Genomic DNA, 22,370 nt, shown 5'->3' with positions numbered 1-22,370 from the left:
TGAAGTCAAAACACAGCAGTTTGGTCGGCCTCTGTCCAGGAGAGCCTAGTCTGCGGCAGACCTTCTAGGGCAAAATTCTTCATAATTTAGTGCATTTTCTACCCTATCGACTAAAACGTGCAGAGGACACTGACTTCTGTTGTTGTACATCTTCAATGACAGACAAACCTCTCATTTCTGCTAGTGATGCTAACTCCCAGCAGCACACAGCCAAGCAGTGTCTACCAATAAACCTGCAGTGATGGGCAAGGGTTTCCAGGCTGTACTAGCAAAGAAGCAGTTTCTGTAAACAGATTTTTTTCAGTCCCTTCCATTCTATGTCTCTTAGCTTAGACCAGAAGTAGCAAATATGTCCACCATGTAAATAAAAAAGGGCAGAATATATCATTTTAGTTTGAAACCCACACCTACAGTTGAAAATTAAAATACAACCTGGAATTGTGGATTTTAAAGTCTGCACAAAAATGAACACAAAGCCATTTTCCTTTGTAGCTGGTTTTCTCTTTATAGATATGAGACCTCTGTGAAGCCAAGTGAGAGTTTTTCCACTTCAGTGGAATTTAGATTATATCCATAATACACAGAGGGAGCATATGCCCTTTATAAGAGAGGGATAAAAGCAGCATCCACAGGGCAAGATGACAGAGTATGACTGCAGGAATCTTTGTTCAAGAAAGAGCACAATGCATGCTTTTCACTACTAGTTCATCATTCTTATAATCAGAACTGTAGATGATATGGAAAAGATGTTTTCCCTGAAGATATAACACTAAACATAAAATCAGAAGACAAGAGCTTTACAGTAAAATGGAAAAGGGCCTATATTACACCCAAGAAGAGATATATTTCCATTAATTTCTCCTTTACATATGTTTCTTCCTCTAGGGTTGAGCACTGTTCAAACAAAAGATTCAGAAACTGACACTGCATGTGGTTACTACCAATCAAGGGAACATGAAATGCAGTGGACTTCAGTAAGAAAGCCCACCAAAGATTTGTACTCATCTGCTTTTATGTCTGAGCCAATAACCTGATTGTATTATTATTCTGAGATGTTTCTCTCAATATCTCTTGAAGCTCTGAGAAGTAAATTACACCATGCAGGTTTCTGAGATCTTCAGTGCTTTGGACATGAAAATCATATTTAAAGAATGTATCATAGAAAATACAGGAAGATATCTTGAACTAAATGCATAAGATTAGTAATAACTTGGGTAGACAAAAGGAATATTACTTCAGAGGTCACATGACCAGTAAATTGAAAATCTCTACCTACTGCAATACAGATTCAAGCAGAGTAAAATAAATTTTCACTTTTTCAGTTTTTCTGATTATTCCTCAAGTTCATCAATATTTTCCCCATTCACTAGAACCCTGTGAACTGTGCCTTTGAGCCAGTTCTTCATGCAGCACACAGTGAGCTCCCTCGTCCTGCAGCTAGACAACTTGTCCAGAGGATGCTGTGAGAAACAATGTCCAAATCTCACCAATATCCAGAAAAAACAGAACCACTGTCACTTGCTGTCAAGAAGAATTCCTGTTAGCCTTAAGTCTAAAACAATAAAAGTCATGAAAGAGAATTAATTTGCTTTTCTCTCCATCACCTTAACACACAACTTGATTTTGGGACAGCTTGACGAAAGCGAAAAGGAACAGACCATATTTGCCTAGGAAAGGCTTGCACAACCATAGCTCAATATGCCCAAAACAGCTGAAGCAGGCCATCCTGGTGTAGGGAAGAGCTGCCATGTTGAACCATGGCTAATTTAGACCTGGGGTTTGGGGATTCTGCTGCAGTCCCAGGTACAATGATGCTTTTCTGGGTGCTGCAGTATGATGATGCAAGATATTCCTCCTCAGAAGGGAACATGGACATGAATCTGGTCTTTCTCCTGCATAAAAGTCTCTCCCTTTTGGCACCAAGTGTGAAATTCCCTTAGGACATATGTGTTGGCATAAATGATCTTTGCAATAATTAAATATAATTTATAGATCATTGTCTGTACCTTACCTTCAGGACATCTATTTGCAAAACAGATAAGCTCTCTTATACAGGAAATTATATGTGCTAGCTTTATATAGCTTCTGCATCTGGTAACTGCATGTGCTTTCCAACTAGCTTTTTTTTTCAACTGAAAGTGCCAAACACTCTTAGTTAAACTTATTGAACACACTAATTGTTTTTTTAACTAAGAGGTTCCTTCATTAGTTGTCAGAACCACGATTCATTCCTTTCCCCCTCTTTTTTAGTATTTGTAATATTATTTAGTACTTTTTAGTATATATTCCAGTAATAGACCTAGCGTTGACCTCAAGCATCCTGGTTGGATTTCTCTTTGAAGTCCAGGTCTTTTTGCTTTGTACTCTTAGTCAAGTACATAACCTAATATGTACTTCTATCTCCTCACACACATAGCTGTTTGCAAGCAAGAACCTCAGATTTTCCGACTTTTTGCAATTTTTATTTTCTTTTAGTTACAGTCCTTCACTGTAAAATAAATACTGTCATAACAAAAATTCAACACTCTGCATTGACTGCTTTCCTGAATGCTCTCAGTTAGATATCAGCTTCACACTTGAAAGCAGCTCCCAGTGACTCTTTGGCTAAAACCTGCCAAACACCAAACTGATGTAGTAAGTGAGAACTTCAGAGAGAAGTGGCAGAGTCTATTAGGAACCAGGATTCATGTAAAACAGTGGGTTTGAATTATTTCAGGATCAGCACTGAGCTGTGAAATTCTCAGATATTTGCCAAAAATAGAGAACGTAAAACTGAAAGAAAATAAAACTCCAAGATGTCCTAACCTAAGGCATATTCTTAAAGAGCAGAAATGGAAACAACTACACTACTTCAAGTTCTTCCTTGCCTACTAGGATATTACCTGGAAGTTCTCTTAAAACTCAGTAAAGCAAATGTGTTGGAAATGAGTGGTAAAAAAAAAAGTGTTCCTTGTAGAATCATGCAATTATAGAATTGCTAATGTTTAAAAAAGACATTTACAATCAACATATGACTACCACCGTGCTCACTGTTAAACAGTGTCCCTGAGTGCCATATCCAGACTTTTTTTTTTTTTTACACTTTCAGGCATGATGAGTCTATCACTGCCCTGGACAGTCTGTTCTAATGCTTCATAACAAAAAGCGTTTCCTAATCACTAATCATATCCAATCTCAACTTCCCCTGGCACAGCTTGAGGCCATTTTCTGTTGTCCTATCACTTGTTGCCTGAGAGAGTAGACCAAACCTACCTCACTAAAACCTCCTTTCAGGCAGCTCCTTTCAGCCGCCCCCTGAGCATCCATTTCTCCAGGCTGAACACCCCCAGCTCCCTCAGCCACTCCTCATCAGACTTGTGCTCGAGACCCTTCCCCAGCTCCATTGCCCTTCTCTGCACACACTCCAGCATCTCAATGCCTTTCTTGTAGTGAGGGGCAGAAATAAACACAGAACTCAAGGTGCCAATTAGATGGAGGTGATCATTGCCCTGGTCCTACTGGCCAGAATGCCACTGGCATTTTTGGATACCTGGACATACGTTGGCTTAAGTTCTTCTACTGTCGACCAGCACCCCCAAGTCCTTCTCTGCTAGACAACTTTCCAGCCACTCTGCCCCTAGTCTTTAGCACTGCCTGGGGTTGTTTTCACCCAACAGCAGGACTTGGCACTTCACCTTATCAAATCTCACACAATTGGCTTTTCGCCATCAGTCCTTGTCTAACTCTTAGTGCAGTGTAGCTCATAATGATCAACTCCCTGAATTGAGCATGAAAAAAAATGATAAGAATAGCTACAGGAGATGGACAAACTAATTGAGGATTTGCTACTGTGCAATGTGTCTCATAAGGAAATATGACTTGTTGCCACAGCTTATGTCACAGTCAAGACAGCCATGACACAGAGTATCACCATACAATTTCAGAAAGCATCAGCCCATACAGAGTAACACCATATCACATAAGAGGACTTCAAGCATCTGCCCATCTTGTTCTTTGGCCCAGCCTTTTATATCCCTGATTGTTTATTCGTTGCACCTGTGTGCCCTCTGTTCCCTGTGTGATTGGTCAGTGCACACCTGGGCACTCTGTCTCATTACCTCCAATGCTGCTCACCTGCCCTGCACAGCTGTAGCCCACTGGGGATGAGGCTCGGCCACAGCCCCACTCCCAATTACCACAGACTGTGTGCCTACGACTTCTGCAATTGCACTGTCTGTTCAGAGTCTGTCTCCTCTCTAGAATTACTCAGTGTGCTCCGTTTGAACAAACTGGTCTACTGTGAGGTGTCCCTGCCCAGGGCAGGGGTTTGGAACTAGATAATCTTTAAAGTTCCTTCCAACCCAGACTATTCAATGAATCTCTGAAAGTGCAGGGTTCATACATTTTTAGTCTGGGGGGAAAGTGCAGCTGAGAAGAAAGATGCAAGATCATCTATCTCTATTTTTATTCCTCTCTAAATCCCTGCAATGATAAAAAAGTTGAAAAAGGAGCTCAGTGTTTAGAATTTTTTTGTATCCTATTAAACCAGTTATATAAGCTGACCTATCGACATATACACTTCTCACAGCGTTTTCTAACATTTGCTGTGCCACTGCACAAGGGGCATTGTTGAGGATCAGAGGTATTCAAAGAGTGGTAACATAAAAGAGAAAAAAGGTGCTGGGATTGCTGGAGATACTGTAGTCATGGTAGAAAAGTCAACTAAGCTGTGTCATAATTCTACCTGAAATCATCTTTTGTTAGTTCTGCTACTTGTGTACTTTTTGAAATTCTCACTAGTGCTGGCATGAGATTTTCACATCAATCTTTATATTAAAAAATTTAGGAAAAATCCAAAGAAACAAAAGAACAAAACACTGTAATTAAGACTAAAGAGGGGAAATCAAGGGACTCAAATTCTTATTTAGAGTCTATCTCTGTCTGCTTTGGGGAAATTATGTACCATGTTTTGAAGACACAGAACAACTTTTATAAGGAAACACCACTGTATTACTATCCTACATCATTTTCCACTGGGCTATTTGGGAAATTGATGGGAATACAGGCAAATGTTGTTATATTTCATTTTTGAAGCACCGGTTGCATGTTGTGACATTTACTGAGGGCTTTTCAGAGCAAAGCTGCAAGTTATTCATCTGTTGATATTTTTAAAGAAGTTTTTGTTGTGAAGACTGCTCTGCAGGAAACATGATTTATCCTGTGGCTGCGTGAATTCTGCTCTGCTGGATACACACAGGGATGGGAGGGGACCTACAGTGTTTACTGCAGCACAAACACATTTCTGCTTTACAACAATGTTGCTGTACTAATGATTTTTATATGAAATATAGGAAATATATGAGAGAAATTGTTAGTCTCTGTGAAGAAAGCTGCTAGAAAATGCTAATCCTGATAGACTTCTGAGGTAGCTCATAGGGAATAAGAAAATATATTTGTGAGACATTATCTTGTATGTTTGAAGTTACAAGCATGAATACTGTCCAAATGAATGGATTGTCCAGGGAAGAGAAACAAATTTGCCTTGACAGGCTAAAAGATAATAACTTGCTTACAGAAATTTATAAGTTTACATTGAATGAATTGCCAGATAATAAGAAATAAATCAGACAAGAATTATTGTGGTATGATGGATGCCTTTGGTAGGGCATAAGCACCATCATCTGGAAAAGTGCTGTCTTCAGGCTTTGTGAGAACTTGGGCAGAAACATCTACAGATAGTTTTTATGCCACAGTCAGCATGCCTAGCAGCCAGGAACACACAAAGCTTTAAAACTGGAAGGCTTCTCAGTTTGTCCCCACACACTGACATGGTAGTAAATCCCTGGATAAATGTATTTGTGAGTGGCACAAATTTTTATAATTTTCATAACTTTCCCTGAGGTGTTAAGTTCTTGTAGCTGTTCTAGATAACTTCCAGTCTGCTTTTCTGTCAACCCGTTAGGTATCAATGAAATTTTATGTCATGTATTGTGACTCTGATTGCCAGAAAGATTAAGGTCTGATAACTGATCACTGTGCCTACTGGGAAAAAAAAAATAAAACAAAAACAAAAGGTGGTCAGATAAGTCATTATTTATAAACTCTTCAACTATCTGACCAGTCAGACTCTACCACAAATCCTGACTTTTTTGGATATGTTTACAAGATGCTGCAGGAATTTCTGATTTTTAAACAAAATAAATTTAAAAAAAATATGCAAAACTTTATTTTCTGAGACCTAAGGAGAGACAAGAAAGAGGAAGTATTGTTCCTACCAAATGCTGAGAATCATTCTCCTTCTGCTACTGATTGTCAGCTCTGCGGCAGTCTTATGGTGTGACAACCTCGGCACTTCTGCAGTAACTTTCTGGCTCTTATTATACATAATGACAAAATAAAATTATTGTTTATGTTGGAAAAGACTTCTAAGATCACCAAGTCCACCTGCTAATCCAACATTACCAAACCCTCCTCTAAACCTTGTCCCCAGGTGCCACATCTCCTGTCTTTTAGATACCTCCAGGGATGATGAGTCCATCAGTTCCCTGGGCAGCCTGTTCCAGTGCTTGATAACACTTTCCAAGAAGACCTGAAGTCTGGGGCTGTTTCCTTGTCCTAGGAATACAGGAATACAGAGGCAAGGGATCTTGAATAATTACATAGACATAGTAATTGAAGTTTCAAGGATCCACAACACTGAAGTTTCAAGGATCCAAGTCGGATATTTTGCCTGCCTGATATTCCTACAATTTCCTAGTCTTCCAGATTAGCCTCCAAAATTTAACTCAGTGAATTGCTCTGGTAAATCCCACCCCTCTTCACCAGTAATATGTAGCTCAGGGAGACAAACCAATTGAATTCCCTGGCTAAGTTGGTCACATACAGATAGATGAACATGCCTTTAGCCATCAGTGGCAGACAACAGCCATTGCAGTGTTGGATAAAAACAGGCAGCGGTTCAAGCCTACCAAAAAAAGCCAGGTCTTGAAGGTATCCAGCAATGGTGTTACCACAGCTACCCTGTACCCTGCAGAAACAATACACCTATGGGGGGATGAACAAACTGTCTATAGATTATTTAAAGAAATGTCAGTAATTGTTTTGAAACAACTGTACTATCTGCTTTGCAGTGCAGAAGCAAATTAAAAGCCAAAAATCAAAAGCAGTGATACCAGTAAAGAAATGCTTAAAGTGATTTTTGTGTGAAGGTTTACAATGAAGATGAGACTTTATTGAAACAACAATGAGCAAGTGAGCATCCAAGGAAGGTGCCTGTGAGGAAGAGAGAAAAATCTGAGGGATTCTTTTCAATCTGTGAACACTCATGAGGTTAACTAAACTTCTAAAACTAGACTATTCTAATAGCCATATATCTTAAGGTCAGCATCCTGATTTGGCAAATCACATATTCTTACAATAAATCTTGAGTCAATGATAAATTATTGCCTCCAGTCAATGTATGTGCTGAAGATGTTATAGGAAAATAGATTGTGGGAAAAACAATTTAGTATTTTGGGGATAATAGGTCCGTGAGAACCTGCTTTCTTCATCATTTTGGTTATAAGGATCCCTAAGCTTGTGATGAATACCTCTAAGCAGAAACCTTGTTTTCAGCCAGACATATGATCCACCGCTGTACTTGAACAATGTATTTTTTTAAGTTGAGCTCAAATGTAATAGCTGAAAACATTCCTTTCTCTACCTCAAATAACCTTTCACTTTCTTATAGCCTCATTATGAGAAAGTTAGAGGCATTTGCTAAACTGCTTTTTCTAAAATACTTAGAGAAAGCCTAAAGAAGGCTTTCAACGCAATGTCTGTAAAATATAACTCCACTGTTTATGACGTTAAAAGTAGAGATAACAATAAGGCTCGCCTTAAAAAGTGACTTTACTTACCATTGTGAATTTGCACAAATAGTTTGGATATTTTTATATGTGTTTAGTTTTACAATATTCAGAGATACTGGCTGACAAAACATATAGCTAAAACTAAAATATATACAATAGTAAAGACTGAAGTGTTTTTTCTTATTTACTTTGATTTATTGAGATTCTGTGACATTCTTTATTTGGAGATTTTCAGAAAGACATCATTACTTTTATAACCACTGGGTATTGTAACTGTATTTTGGATGACTCTGACCAATGAAGCATCTACAGACACTTCCTAACAGTGGAGAGCTAGAAAGGCCATAAAGAAGAGGGTGAGATAGGTTAAAAATAAATTCCTTTCTGGATAAAGCAGATTTTTAAAATTAAAGGATTAATCCAATACGCTAGTTTTGATGTCACTGTAATACAATGAAGGAAAAAAATTAAATATTTAATTAATATAGGTTCTTTTATGTTGCTAGAATAGAACCATCAATGCTCACTTCCTCTCACGGTTCACTGAGCTACAAGAAACTTGCCCTGCTTTGTCATGGCTTGTTTCTACCTCTGGCCACATCTCCATGGATATGTCTGCATTAGGTTCTGTGAGAAGGCACAGACTGGTTCAGGCTTTTGACTGAGGGAACCAAGAGGTGTGAAGTCAATGCAAGACTATAAATTATGCATTCATTCTGAGTAACAGAACACTGTGTTTTATTTGTGCTTAGGGGACTCTGCAAAGCCAGAAATACAGCCTGGTGCTCAAAATATCCAATTCATAGATTTTGCAGTACTTAACAGGATCCTGTTTTCTGTGTTCCTGGGGAGCAGACTTATAAAGGCCATAGTTCATACAGAGGCCCTTGATTTTTATGGGAAGATCCTTTTTTAATTTTTTTTCAGAGTGTAAAGCTTCATGCAGTCACTAAACATGCATTAGCTCATGGTTTTCAAGCCCTTTTGCTTAGATTATGACAGTGAACAACATTCATTACAGTTCACAGAGGAGTTTCACCATAAAGGTGTTCAGGCAGATTTATTCTTCACTCATTCAAACTTGAAATAAACCATATCAAGTACACAGAAAGCAATATATTGTGTCTTCATGGCTAAAGGTCACTGGTTTGCCTCCGTTAAGACATGTGAAGCAATCCTAACAAAGTTGTCATATTTTCAAGCCATATTTACTGGACCTAATCTTCTTTGAACCATGTCACTGCTGCTGAAATAAACAAGGGCATGGCTGTCAAGGACTTTTAATTTTCACTGACAGCTGTCAAAGGGTCTTTCTTAAACACCAGTCATATTTTAGATAAGAAAATAGAGTTTCAGGCTTCATGCTGGCCACAGAACATGAGCAATTGTGATTGAAGATGCTCTCACTTCCTGAGTTTAATTTGAAAACATAAATGGTAAATGGGATTTTATGGTTCAAATAAGATAGAAGCTGATAATAATATCTTGTTTATTTATTGCTTTTATCAACTGGTATTTATTTTATAACGTAACTGAAACATTGTTCTAGCTCAAAGAAGAGAGATTGGACTTTATACCGTGAATCTCCTATGCACTTTTAAGAAGGAACAATGAACTACACAGAATCAAAGCCAAAGCTGTCGAACATCAGTCAAGCTGGTGGGACCTCCCCAAGGCAATGATTAATGGTGCATGGAAATAGCGTGACTGATGACCACTAACTTTGAAGGGTTTTGCTTTATGGTTCCAAAAATGTTTCCATGAACCACAGGGAAGATGCATGATGCAGGATTTTGCTACAGGCTCAAAGACTGGTGCATGAAACTAGTGAAAGTATAACACTTTCAATTATGTTTCTCTTCAGTTTGTTCATTTTGTAAACTTAATAAAGGAAATTTGGAAGTGGAGCCATCTGCAAATAAGAATTGGGGGGGAAAAAAAGGAAAAATCAAATGAGTTAATACAGAGCAGACTTTTGAGACTTATGAAATTAAATTTTTTATGCTCATCCCTCACCTTCTGCCCCTTGTAATTCATATTTCTGCCTTGTAGTCCACAATATCATTCCAAGATTTCAAAGGAATCACTTGTTTCTGAATGAGTCTACAGATGCATCATAGAAGCAAAGATTTAGAAAATGCTGAATGATGACAAATAGAAGAGACCTGAAGGAAGACTGAACACAGTTTCTTTCTACAGCTCAGAGTTAATTGGTCTGAAAGAAGGCAGAGTTATCCAGCTCCTCTGTGTCTCTCAAAGAACATTTTGGAAAAACTCCTTTCCAAAGATTTCTCAGCTATGTCTTCAAAGACCTTATACTGGAGCGGGCATATCCTCACAGCTACATTAATTCCACAGCTCAGTTCTTCCCTTTACATTTGAAAGACAAAGTACCTCCGAGCCTAAAAATTACCTGTAGAAACCCAGGTCCCACAAGAATCACTCAGAAGACACAACACCAAGACTAGAATAAAAAGAGGCAGAACTCCTGACAGATATGCCTTACATATATAATAAGTCTAAATCATTCTACTGGTGGACCAAGATGAGAATTTGCAGATATGCAGCAGAAGGAATGCATATATTTGAAATGCAAGGTATGAATCCATCTTTAAAAGCAAAATTATTCTTTAACATGAGAGATATAGAGCAAAATAAAAACTTCTAAGGAAAAATATAGAGGATATATATTTTAGCTGCAATATTGACTAAAACTACAATAAGAAAATTAAAGTTTAATGTTAATGTTTTTAAGTGTTGATTTTCCCAGAACCTGTTAAGAACACTGTTACTGTAGCAAAGAATGAATAAGATACTTAACAAGAATTGTTGGGTTTTTAAAAAATCAATAATATAATTTTATACATAAAAGACACTGTCTTCATTCTGGAAATTCTTATATTATTTTGTTTTGGTTTGGTTTTTTTCTGAGAATGTAGGGCATTATTTTTGGCTACTAGACACATAAATCTTTTGGAAAGTATTTCTTGTTCTTCCATGATTGGTTTATTGTTTGATTTTTTTCCCAAACATTTAAATTTATTTAGCTGTTTTCTAGAGCAAAAGAGCAAAAAAGGTTTGGATATCATGTTGCCACAATTCACTTTAGTAAACTCCATTTTTGCTATGCACAATGAGGAATGCATTTGCCTACAAAACTGAACTATTCCCTTTGAACAAAGCTGAACTTCTCCTCTTTATTTTCACAGGGCTGACTAAAGTGTCTTCATTCCTTAGGTGTCACTGAAATTTATCTGTTAAGTGCACACATGTACTCAGACACCCAAATCCTATAGCGCAGTTAACATTGTCACAACTATTAACGATGGCAACCTCTCAGCAACCTAGATTAGCTCATGCCCAGGAGAAGATGCCAGTAACTCAAAGTTCTTGTTTGCTTATCTTTTTGTGGTTTTCTGTTTTGTTTTGTTTGTTTACTTGCTTCACTAGGATAGCCTGATCTATCATCAGGTTTTGAGCCCTTCTGATTCACATACAGCCGTAAGTTAGAAGACCAAAAAATGACCTTTGGCTCCTAAACTGTTATATTTTCAGTAGCTTTACTATTATTAGAGGGTAAGCTTTGTGTTTGGGTAAACAGATCACATCATGTTTTTTGGTTCTTTCTGTCATTTTAGTGGAAAAATTTGGAGTAGAATTTCTCAGAAGGAGCAAAAAAGACCCTTAAAAGATATAATTTTAAGAATAGCCCTAAAAATTTGAAAGTATAATTCTTAGTGAGAACATTACCAGTTATATTCAATGACAGATTAACTGGCGATATCCATATATATATATGGCAATGAAATTTTCTGTATTCAAAAACATTAGGCTGTTTTTCAGATTAATGAGGTCAGTGGTATATTCTGCATGTACTACAAGTTGCTTTGACATTTTTATTTTCCAGGTAATTAGACTGAAAATAACATAATAAGCCTCTTACTTACCCTTATTTGTACATTTTTCAGAACAATGAACAAGCAAGAACATATTTTATTATTTTGCAACAATCATGCTGAATTAATATCATGCTGTGTACCACTCAGTATAACACTCTGAGGCAATAAAAGGTCAGGAGTGCTCTTTAAATCTTCCCAGAAATTTAGGAGCTGGTGATGAATGAATCAGCAAAAGAAAAGAGTATTGGTATGAACTACTGTACCCAGGAGGTGTTTGGTATGCTTTAAGCTATAAAGGTGTATGAATCTCAACAGATTCCCAGCAGAACTCCTTCCCTGCCACACAGGCAGCCACCTGTAACTACACTATTGGAAAGTGCAAGAGATATACTATTATACCTTTATGATAATGTCTTACAAAGTCAGAGTGTGAAGACAGAAAAAATAGTTTGGGAAAAACACACAGCATATTCAGGGATGGAAACTCAATCCTCCTGATTATGAGGACTACTTTTTGTACAGCATCATTCTACTGTTAATTCTATGTCAACAAAACTAAAGAACAATTGTAATTCTGCTAAAAGTATATTAAAAGAATACTATTGCATCCATCAAGTCAGGTCCTCAAGTATTTCTTGCACTGCTATAAATTTCGTCTCTTTCTTTGCGTGTGTGACAATGGGCTTAGTTTATGTAATCTCAACTCCATTCCTCAGAAGTCCTGCCTTTATTCATGGGCAGGTTAGATGGTTCTCAGATAACACAAAGTAACAAAAGATAACTTTCAAACTGGCCTTGCTTTCAGCAGGGAATTAGGCTACATGACACCATAAGATTCCTTCCAATTTATATTATTCCATCATTTTTTGCAGTAGTCTTTTTCCATTCATATTGCTGATTATATAAACCTGGATTTTATTATAAAATAATAAAAGCTCCATTTAAAATAAATAAACATTCTATGATAACACCACCCTTACTCTATTTTATGAAACGGGAGAATAAAAATAGAAACATATCCAAGATGAAACAGGAAATGTGAAGGTGAATGAAGGAAACTGACTCAAGTCTCAGTGTAGTATTGTATCTACCATTTCAACCATGCTCAGCTTCAGTACACTTTTTAAAATTGCTATATGACCATTTCTGGTTTTAAAAGCTGAAGTAACTGAACAGACTCAGGATTCTCCTTTTGGAAGGTAACAGCATACCTTTAGAGATCTTAAACAGTGGTCAGAGCTTCCATTTCAGTATGCCAGGAAGCTTCATTTTCCTCCTTTCACCTATTTTCTGGCAGCTGCAACCCTAAATCACTATATCCCCCAAAGGCCAGCCAAAGCAAACCTTAAACTCTGATTTGATACATTTCAGCTAGATAAAAGAATAATTAGAGTGAGTCATCAGATGTATATTGATAGGTGCCAAACCACAAATGCTGAAAAGTGTTAAGTGAGAGAACATGCCAAGAAATGCAGCTTCCAAGTCTGTTTCCAACACCCTCCTGATAGAATTCTTTGCATTTTTTATTAGTTCTTTTTATAAAAACTTGAAAAATTAGCTCAGAATTAACATCTTCATGTATTTGTATGATGGTGTTATCTACATTTATGTCATGGTGTGTGGTGGGGCAGGTTATTTTTATTCTTCTTGTTGTTATTATTATTGTTTTTCATAAAAATCTTCCTTCTAATTATTACCAGACACCTATTTTGAAAAGTCAGCTACCACTGGAATTTAATTTTTCAAGGTGCTATGAAGGCATATAATGGCAGGCAGGCTCAATCTTTATTGTCTCATGGGCTCCTCCAATGGGAAAGCACTGTCCTGTTGAAATGTGCTGCATGAATGCCAATCAGGTTTCCATGGAGCAAAGTTACCCCATGTATTTTAACACTTGGATCTGAGTTTTTGACTTCATAATAAAGATTAGTAGCCTAACTGAAATGATTTAAAATTTTTTTTTAATAATATGTAATTCTGTTCAAAGTCCTCAGAGCAAGGAGATGACACTCTTACACTGGCTTCATGGACAATTTGTAGCATGGTGTTGAAGGTGTGGTTCATTACTTTCTCATGCTAGGAAAGCATATGGAATATTTCAGTATCCACATCTTTCTGGGATAGAGCTGGAGGACTCTGTGTGAAGGGAGCCAAACACAGTGCAGTCTTCATGTACACTGTTTAACTGGAGGGGCTCTTTGGACAAATGTCTGTCTGTCTTTGTGGAAGAAACATACTGGCTTACTCCAGAGGCGACGCTGGCAGCCAAACAGAAGCAGGTTAATCACAGGACAAGGGATCTGCAACAAGGTTGCAAGGAAAAGCAGCAACTCATCTATTAAGTTCCAGAAGCTGAATAAATTTGTTGTAGAAATGTAAACAGCAGTGACTGTGAGATCCTTGATCCTGAGCTTTACTAATTACAGAAGAGTTTAAATCAAGTGACAAGAAAGTATTGTAGAGTTTCCCACTTATTTAGCAAGGTCTAGCTCAGGTCTAACTGTGCACTGAAAGCCTAATTTTACCATCGCATAATTTACTTAGCTAGTAAATAAGATTCACCAGGATATACAAGTAAAGAATACAAAATATTGTTTTGTAAAACAATGAATCAAACAAAGTAAAATATTACTTCCCCACAGAAATGTTGATAAATGTTATGAAAGAGAGACACAAATGTTTTTCTAACTCTTTTTTCATGCGGGCAATATGAGAAATACTGATATTATGCTAAAAACAGCAATAGAGAAATTAATAAGTGTTACCTGTTCTACAATATTTTGATATTTTAAATAGCTCCTTGTGTGACTTAAAAGCCTGCTCTTAATTCATAATAATCTTTCATCATGGCATCCAAATCTTCTCTCCCATTTGCACAAACCCGACAGTTTGTTAGTCTAGTAAGCAGATGAAATTTACTTGCTAATTTACGCATTGACTTGTTACCTTACCTATTTAGCTACATTTTTATGGAGAATTTACCTGTATACTCGCCCTGCCTTCACGAGAAAAGCATTAACTGTTTTTGGCTTGAAAGTTCCCTATATATGGAGGATCCTCCATCAGTGCAAATATACCTTCCACTCTGAATGTTTCCCATTCCCTCAAAATGTGCCTAATATTCTTCACCATTAACCCAAAGAATCAACAGATGTTAATTTCTCACCTTGCACTATTGCCATTAGTTATGTATTTGCATCCAAGCCACTTCTGTGTGTGATTACTAATATAAGAATAAGCTTGGCAGCTTGCAAATGAACAAAGAGGTCAATGTTCAAAAGGTTAGTAAAAACTTTGGGGAACAGGTGATCCTAGAACAGGTCAAATGAAAAAACCTTAGAGCCCTATTTATGTGGAGATTGTGGACCTTTATTTTGTTCAATGATTGATATCATTGATATTGATCTATGATTCTATGATATACGCTGCTCTAATTACACACATCAAAGAGTTTTAAAATAATTTCATAATTACAAACACAAATTATAATTCTATCTAAATATGTACACTAATAAAGTTTTGTGGATTACTCAAGGCGTACTCAAAGAATACACAAGGAATACTATAAGATTGTTCTTAAAAAAGTCCCTGACTGCACACAGGTAGAAAAAGGGAGTGGATCAGGGGTATACATTTCCACTTCCAGAATGAGTTTAATCTTTGCTTTTTTGAAATCAGGTGCATCTTTCAAGTGAAATTGAGTGATCCTGTTTTGAAAGACGTCCGGTATAGTCTAGGCAAGGCTAGATTAGACTAGATGAAGACAACACACAGTATAATCTCAGAATACTCATTAGATGTACAGTATTTAAGGTCAGAAGGTATTTCAGAAATCACTTTCACATGCCAGCAGAGGACAATTTATACAGGCACCTCTGTAATGAGACAGAGCATCCCAACTGTCAGTAATGAAATTTTCCAGTAGCAGGCATGGATGCAAAGACATGAAGGGATGTAGATTTCCAAAGGAAGACAACTGCATTATGGCAGCAACTACCCTTAATTACTATTTGAATGCAACAATAAAAATCTAAACTAAATCTGATCATTGATATTATCAGCGATTCAGCTACAAAGAGCTGGTGATAATTATTCTAGTTAATATATTAAGATGAGCTATCAGCTATGTATTATCCATGACTGGCAAATATAAACAATTGTATGCAAGTAAATGAGTTAAAAGTTTAAGGATCACAGAACTAAATGAAATTTAAATTTTACAGAACAATCAACCTGTGGGTTTCAGATTGAAATTCATGAGCAGTCCTAGGCTCCTGGTTTTTGTCCAGCTTCATGCTGCCCAGATTTTTCACTCATTTCACTTGTATGCTGTGTTTAATCTGCTGATGCAACAGTTGCTCTTGACTGACACCAGTAATGAGTCAAAAGGAATTAGTCCTTCCACCCACAATCAGCAAAGCAAAATAAGCACCAAGAGTAGTAAATAAAGTTTCATAAATATTCACCATTAATTAATTTTCAAAACTCTTCCATTTTTGCATCATTTTTTTGCTGAACAAGATGCCAGTCATCTGCAAATGAGCAATCATCTGGCTCTAATTCCCCTCAGGGAATCTGGAAACAATAAAGTCCTGTCTCCTACAGGAACACAGAAAGGGAGCTACCTATCTGTAAAGTCTATTGAATACTATCCTCTTTCCAGGTCTTTTCCTATTTTCTGAAAATTTCCAGGGCATTTTTAGATGAAATAATTCCATTTTCTTCATTACCTGCTTCCCCTCCCTCTCTTCTCTATTTCTAACCAACCCTCAAAGGGATGTTTATACTTTTACTTTTTAATTAATAGTAATAAAAAAAAACTAAAGTACTTCTAGGAAAACTAAAACAAGCCTTCCCCAACCCAACCTCCAAAAAACCCCAAAAAACCAAACGAAAGCAAAGCAAAAATCAACGGCCCAAAAGCTTTACTGCTTGTAGAAGAAATTTAGCATGAGTTTCATGTATCTCTGAGAATATGTCAGAGAGAGATACATGCCAATTTTATAAAGGTCTAAGTTGAAAAGCTGATTTATTTATGTTCAACCTTCCTCCAGAAATAAAAATAGAATGAATTGTGAGGGGGAAAAAAAAGGAAAAAGGGAAAAAGCAAAAAGGCATAATACTGAAAAAAACCCAGCAATTGAATTGTGTATTTCCAAGAGTCTTTAAGTGGAAAGACTATCCTTAGACCTGTTGGCCTCGTAACAAAGTGAATTTGTTATGATTTCAGAAATACGCTTTGTTATAAAATACACAAAGCCTTTCTGCCTCCTCGTCTCCCACTCCCCAAAGGAAGCTCACAACTGTAGCTCTTTGTGTGATGCTTCAGTGATTTGCACAGCAATTTAATTCCTTGGTCTAGTCAGGAAAATCCTTACATGCATTTTATTGAAGAATGGGTAGGGGAAAAGGAGAGTGAGAAAAATATAAAGAATGGTTGAAGGGAAAATGAAACAATAATTGGATTAATATTCTAGAAAAATAAAATATAATTTAAAAAAAAAAAAGACACTATGCCCAAGAATTCAGGGAAAGAAAAAGTTTCCTGTTCCTAATATTTAATAAAGACCCCTGGTAGAAAGCTGATCTAGGCCTCCTGGAATTTGAGCACAAACAGTAATTACTATACTCCCTTCCCACTAGGCAAAACTGCCACCAAACCTGGAGGAGACCACATCCATTTCTTTTGGTGGTGTTTGTACACAGTCCACATCCAGTTCTTAGAATCTGTCTCGGTAGGCAAAGGATAATATTGTCCAGGAGTTGGTGTCTTCCAGTTCTGTGGTTCTATGCCACTCACCAATAAACTGCCTGTTATGCACCTGAATCCTACACATGCAAAAAACATCTTAGCTTGAATCAGCCTAAACCCATGAAACACAGCTGGAGCAAGATTAATATTTCAAACACAAGACAGGAAGAAAAAGTGATTTTGAGTTATAATTAATTGGTGGTCAGAGTCCATTAATGTCTGAAATTTTGCAGGATCCATGAGAAATGATTCTAAGGAAATATTCTAAGAAAGATAACACATTGATATTGCATATTTTTATTATGCATCTGCTTCTAGGAGATGTCTGTCTTGTTTTGGCATTTGGGAAAACAGTAAAATATATAATTTAACCTGGTCTTTCTGTAAATGTAAACATAAAAGATTGTCAAATAAGATCTAGGAAAGTCAGTTTTTGTGCAGACTTGACACTTAATAGGTATGAAACAGAATGACACTTAATAGGTATGAAAATTACCTCTATAATCTACTGAGTTTGTGTGATTTATTTATTAAGTTTCCAAGTCAATAAGAGTAAAAATAATGCTTAGCCTATTAAAAGGGGGAATCAACGTTTTTGTGTGTGTGTGCATAGAGGCCTCAGAGGTTAATTAGAAAGAAGAACTAAAAGTACCTCTTTTATATATATATATATATATTTATTTTTTTTTAAAAGAATATCATATCTTCTTTCCACCAAGAATTTTTAGCAATGCATCCCAGGTTAGTGTCTTTAGAGTGTGTCTGTGAATAACAGAACTAAAACCACCAAAAATAATCTAAGGAAAACAGAACAGCTCACAGCTTGGGTGAAGTTATGAGCTTGAGTCCTTGAGTTTACTAAATGCAGAGCAGATCTAAATTTACAGAAAAGTTGAAGATTGCTATGAGGTTGAATACTTTCTGATCTCAATTTCATTCCCTACTGTTTAAGAAATCATGTTTCTTTTTATTGTAAAATCTCTTCCACAGTTGAAAGTTTCACAGGAAAGTTACTTAATCTTTCTATAGTTGGTCTTTCTAAAGAACAGTTGAAATAATGTATCTCGGTAAATAGAAAAAAGGGTGCAACTTTTAAAAGAAAACACATCCAAGCAAAAACCAGAAAGGCAGTCAAATCCTCTGGGTGTTGATACTGATGGCCTGTGGCTCTACTACTTTGAGTTATGATCTTAGAGTCTCCTAGGACAAGCAAGGTCAGGTTTGGTCAATACACAAACAGGATACCTACAAAGTAAATCTGGGTCCTGCGACTCATGGGGTCACAAATTCAGTAGCAAGAACTTTTCTTCTGTCTTGAGCATTTAATCACTCCTGCGGGCATGGTCACAGAGGTCATTCTAGTCCTAGAAGTTCTGCTTTCTGAACAGTTATAAAATTGCAGCCATGACCACTTGAGGATATTAAGAAAATCATGTCACTTCCAAAAAAGCAAAGGCATTAACCTTCCCAGCCCATTCAAATTTCAATCAGATATTAAATATTTTAGTCTTTGTTGTTTTACTGTATTTATATTTTTCATCAGCCCTATATTATTATAGTACCCTCTTGAAATATTATCGGACTCATTTTTTGATCTTCATTCTATGGTATTTCCTATGTCTAAAGTCCTTTGGCATTCCTAGAAAACCGGGAACTTTTATCATATCTGTCTTCAGAAATTATTTCCTCTCTGAAAATCACCAATGGCAATACTTTGACTACTGAAGCCTTTTGTTACTGGCTTTCAAAAGGCCCAGAAAATTTTTGTCAGATTTCCTTACACCACAGCTTGGGTTTCCAGCCTGCCTTCAGATTGCCTATTACACTAGCCAATTTAGGCATAAGAATTGCTGGGGTTTGCAAGTTCAAAGTAATAATGAGCAATTTGTCTATCTCCAGAAACAGGAAAAATGCCCTGATCTGAGCTCAAGGGTCACATTCTGTTCACAAATATGATGCAAAGTGAAGTCAGGGAAATTATCAAGTCAGAACTCACTGTTAGATAGTTATGGTTAAATAAGAGGAATCTTAGACTTACTACATGTTTTATTATTCTGAGGGACTATTATAGAGATTAGATTTCTCTGAGGCTTCCTTACAGTTTGTAACCATGTACTGGGTAAAAAAGATGAAGAGGAAGGGACCACTCTTCAAAGAAGTTATGCACAAATCCTTTCTTCTTTAAAACTCTCTTATTTTGTATGAAAGTCTCTTCTATAAACAGCAGTCATTCCCACAATGCAATTGATTTTTTTTGCTGCAGAAATATAACTTTTCAGACCTGTGAGCTGTTTTTTCTTTACCAAATGATTTTCACCTAATATTCTTGTAGAATCACAGGTTTAGCTGTCAATTTTTCACATCAGAACATCATGGGAATATGCGCCAAATGGCTCCTTATAATCAAAAAATATATCTACTGTTCCAGTTCTATATATTAGATCTGTTGCTCTATTAAAGAAGGGATCAGACAGCTTTTAGAGTTTTTGTTTTTGACAATTCCATACTGATTGTCTGTCCTCTTCTTCTTCTTTCTTGTTGCTTTCTTCTTTTTTCTTTTCTTTTTTTCTCCTAGATATTTTTTTCTCTAATGGGACTCCGTTTCTGATGACTAATAGAATATCCTATCATTTATTTACCAGCAGCTATGCAAAAATTCTGTCTTTATGGAGGAGTTGTTTGATATTGTTGGGATAGAAAAATAATAGAGAAGCTACTGTCATAGTGTGATTTGCTGTCCAACAAAATATTTTATAAATCAAGAAAAGATATATGGGAACAGTGAAGGAATTGTCTACATTATAGAACCCTGCTTTCAAAAAAAGTGACTTAGAGTTGCATTTTGGGTCATTGTACATTGGCAGAAACACTCAAGAAATAGTATGATGTTTGAATATATAAAAAGTAACAAAATATAATCCCTCTGTTAGTTTCAAAAACACTGATAATAATTTCCTCTCTAAATTTTTCCATTTAGCCAGGATTTGGACTATTAGATTTTTCATCTCTGCTGATTATACGTAAGATGTTCCAATGTCTGGTTTTTGGGGTAATTTTTCTCTTTCTAAGTGTGACAAAATGGATTTGAAAAAAGGACCCCATATTAGGGAGTAGTTATAAAAAGTACTATGGCAAATTATTATAAAAGTGGTGGATGCACTCATTTCCCACCATTTAGTATTTTATAAATGAAATGATACTTAAAAATTCCTTTAACATTGTCTGTATGCATGGAGAAAAAGAGCACTAAACAGATGTATGTGATAATCATTTTGGCTAAGAAATTTTTTAATCTATCAATTTTTCTGTTACTTTCTGCTTTCCAGAATCCTCTATACTGTCTTCATCAGTCAGGAACTCCTTTTCTTTTTTTTTTCTTCTTTTCTTTTCTTTTCTTTTCTTTTCTTTTCTTTTCTTTTCTTTTCTTTTCTTTTCTTTTCTTTTCTTTTCTTTTCTTTTCTTTTCTCCTTTATTTTCCGTTCTTTCTTTCTTTTTCCTTCCTTCCTTCCTTCCTTCCTTCCTTCCTTCCTTATAAAAAGTACTATGGCAACTTATTATAAAAGTGGTGGATGCACTCATTTCCCACCATTTAGTATTTTATAAATGAAATGATACTTAAAAATTCCTTTAACATTGTCTGTATGCATGGAGAAAAAGAGCACTAAACAGATGTATGTGATAATCATTTTGGCTAAGAAATTTTTTAATCTATCAATTTTTCTGTTACTTTCTGCTTTCCAGAATCCTCTATACTGTCTTCATCAGTCAGGAACTCCTTTTCTTTTTTTTTTCTTCTTTTCTTTTCTTTTCTTTTCTTTTCTTTTCTTCCCCTTAAATATTTAAAATATGCATAGGTAGAGGGTGATCTCTCTGACAGCTTTGGAGATTTGCTTATGCTTGAGGCAGCATGTCCACAGACTCTTTTGTGGCACTTAAAACTGACTTTTACCAGTGCTTGCCTGCTTTCATCCTGTCATTCTGTCTGGACTTTAGTAAGTTGACTTACTAAATCCAGAAAATGTCTACTGTCAACTCTGGGGAAGGTTGTTGGCAGAAAGTGGGAAGAGGGTTGCTTTCCTTGCTACCTGGAGAAGATACCAGCTGCTCTGCACAGATCATACCTGACATATGACATCTGTTCCAAAAATTTTGGGTACCGTAGCATTTAAGGCTCACACCAATTCTGTCTGTAACATGAGTATCTTTGGTTCTAATGACTCAAGTTATTAAGTCCAAACTAAAGCTACACTTGTTGTGTTTTATTTTGATGAAGTTTGGTGAAGATGTATTTTGATGAAGTTGCCAGAATAAACATCTGAAAAGGAATATTCTACCCTATAATTCAGCAAAATTAGTTAAGAGTATTGTGCACAGCTTTTCATCTTTTGGTTTGATGAGCAATCTGATTAAATCCATCTTTTTGTTATCAGGAAATACAGAATCATAGAGTTATTAAGCTTGGAAAAGATTTCCAAGACCATCAAGTCTGACCTTCATCTGAATACCACGTTGGCCACTAAACCATAGTGCAAAGTGCCACGTCCACTCCTTTTTTGAACACTTCCAGGGATGGTGATTCCATCTCTTCTGTGGGTAGCCTGTTTGAATGCTTGAATACCATTTCAGTTAATATATTTTTCTTAATATCCAAGGTGAACCTCCCCTGGTGCAACTTGAGGCCATTCCCCTTTCCTCTTACAAGTTTCCTGGGAGAAAATGGCACATGTCACTGACTAAAAATCTTTAGACAATGGGTGCAGTCCAGTCTAACAACAAGTAGAAGAAATTTGTGGAACCTCCCCTCAAGTTCTATAGTCCCACCCTGAGTACATGGAATACATCATACGTGTATTATTATGTATGATCATTATCTTAGTAAGAAACTCCAAG

Source organism: Pyrgilauda ruficollis, unplaced genomic scaffold (assembly GCF_017590135.1).
Source record: "Pyrgilauda ruficollis isolate IOZ18807 unplaced genomic scaffold, ASM1759013v1 scaffold60, whole genome shotgun sequence".
In the NCBI taxonomy this organism is placed as follows: domain Eukaryota; kingdom Metazoa; phylum Chordata; class Aves; order Passeriformes; family Passeridae; genus Pyrgilauda; species Pyrgilauda ruficollis.
Note: the sequence above shows the minus strand (reverse complement) of the source record.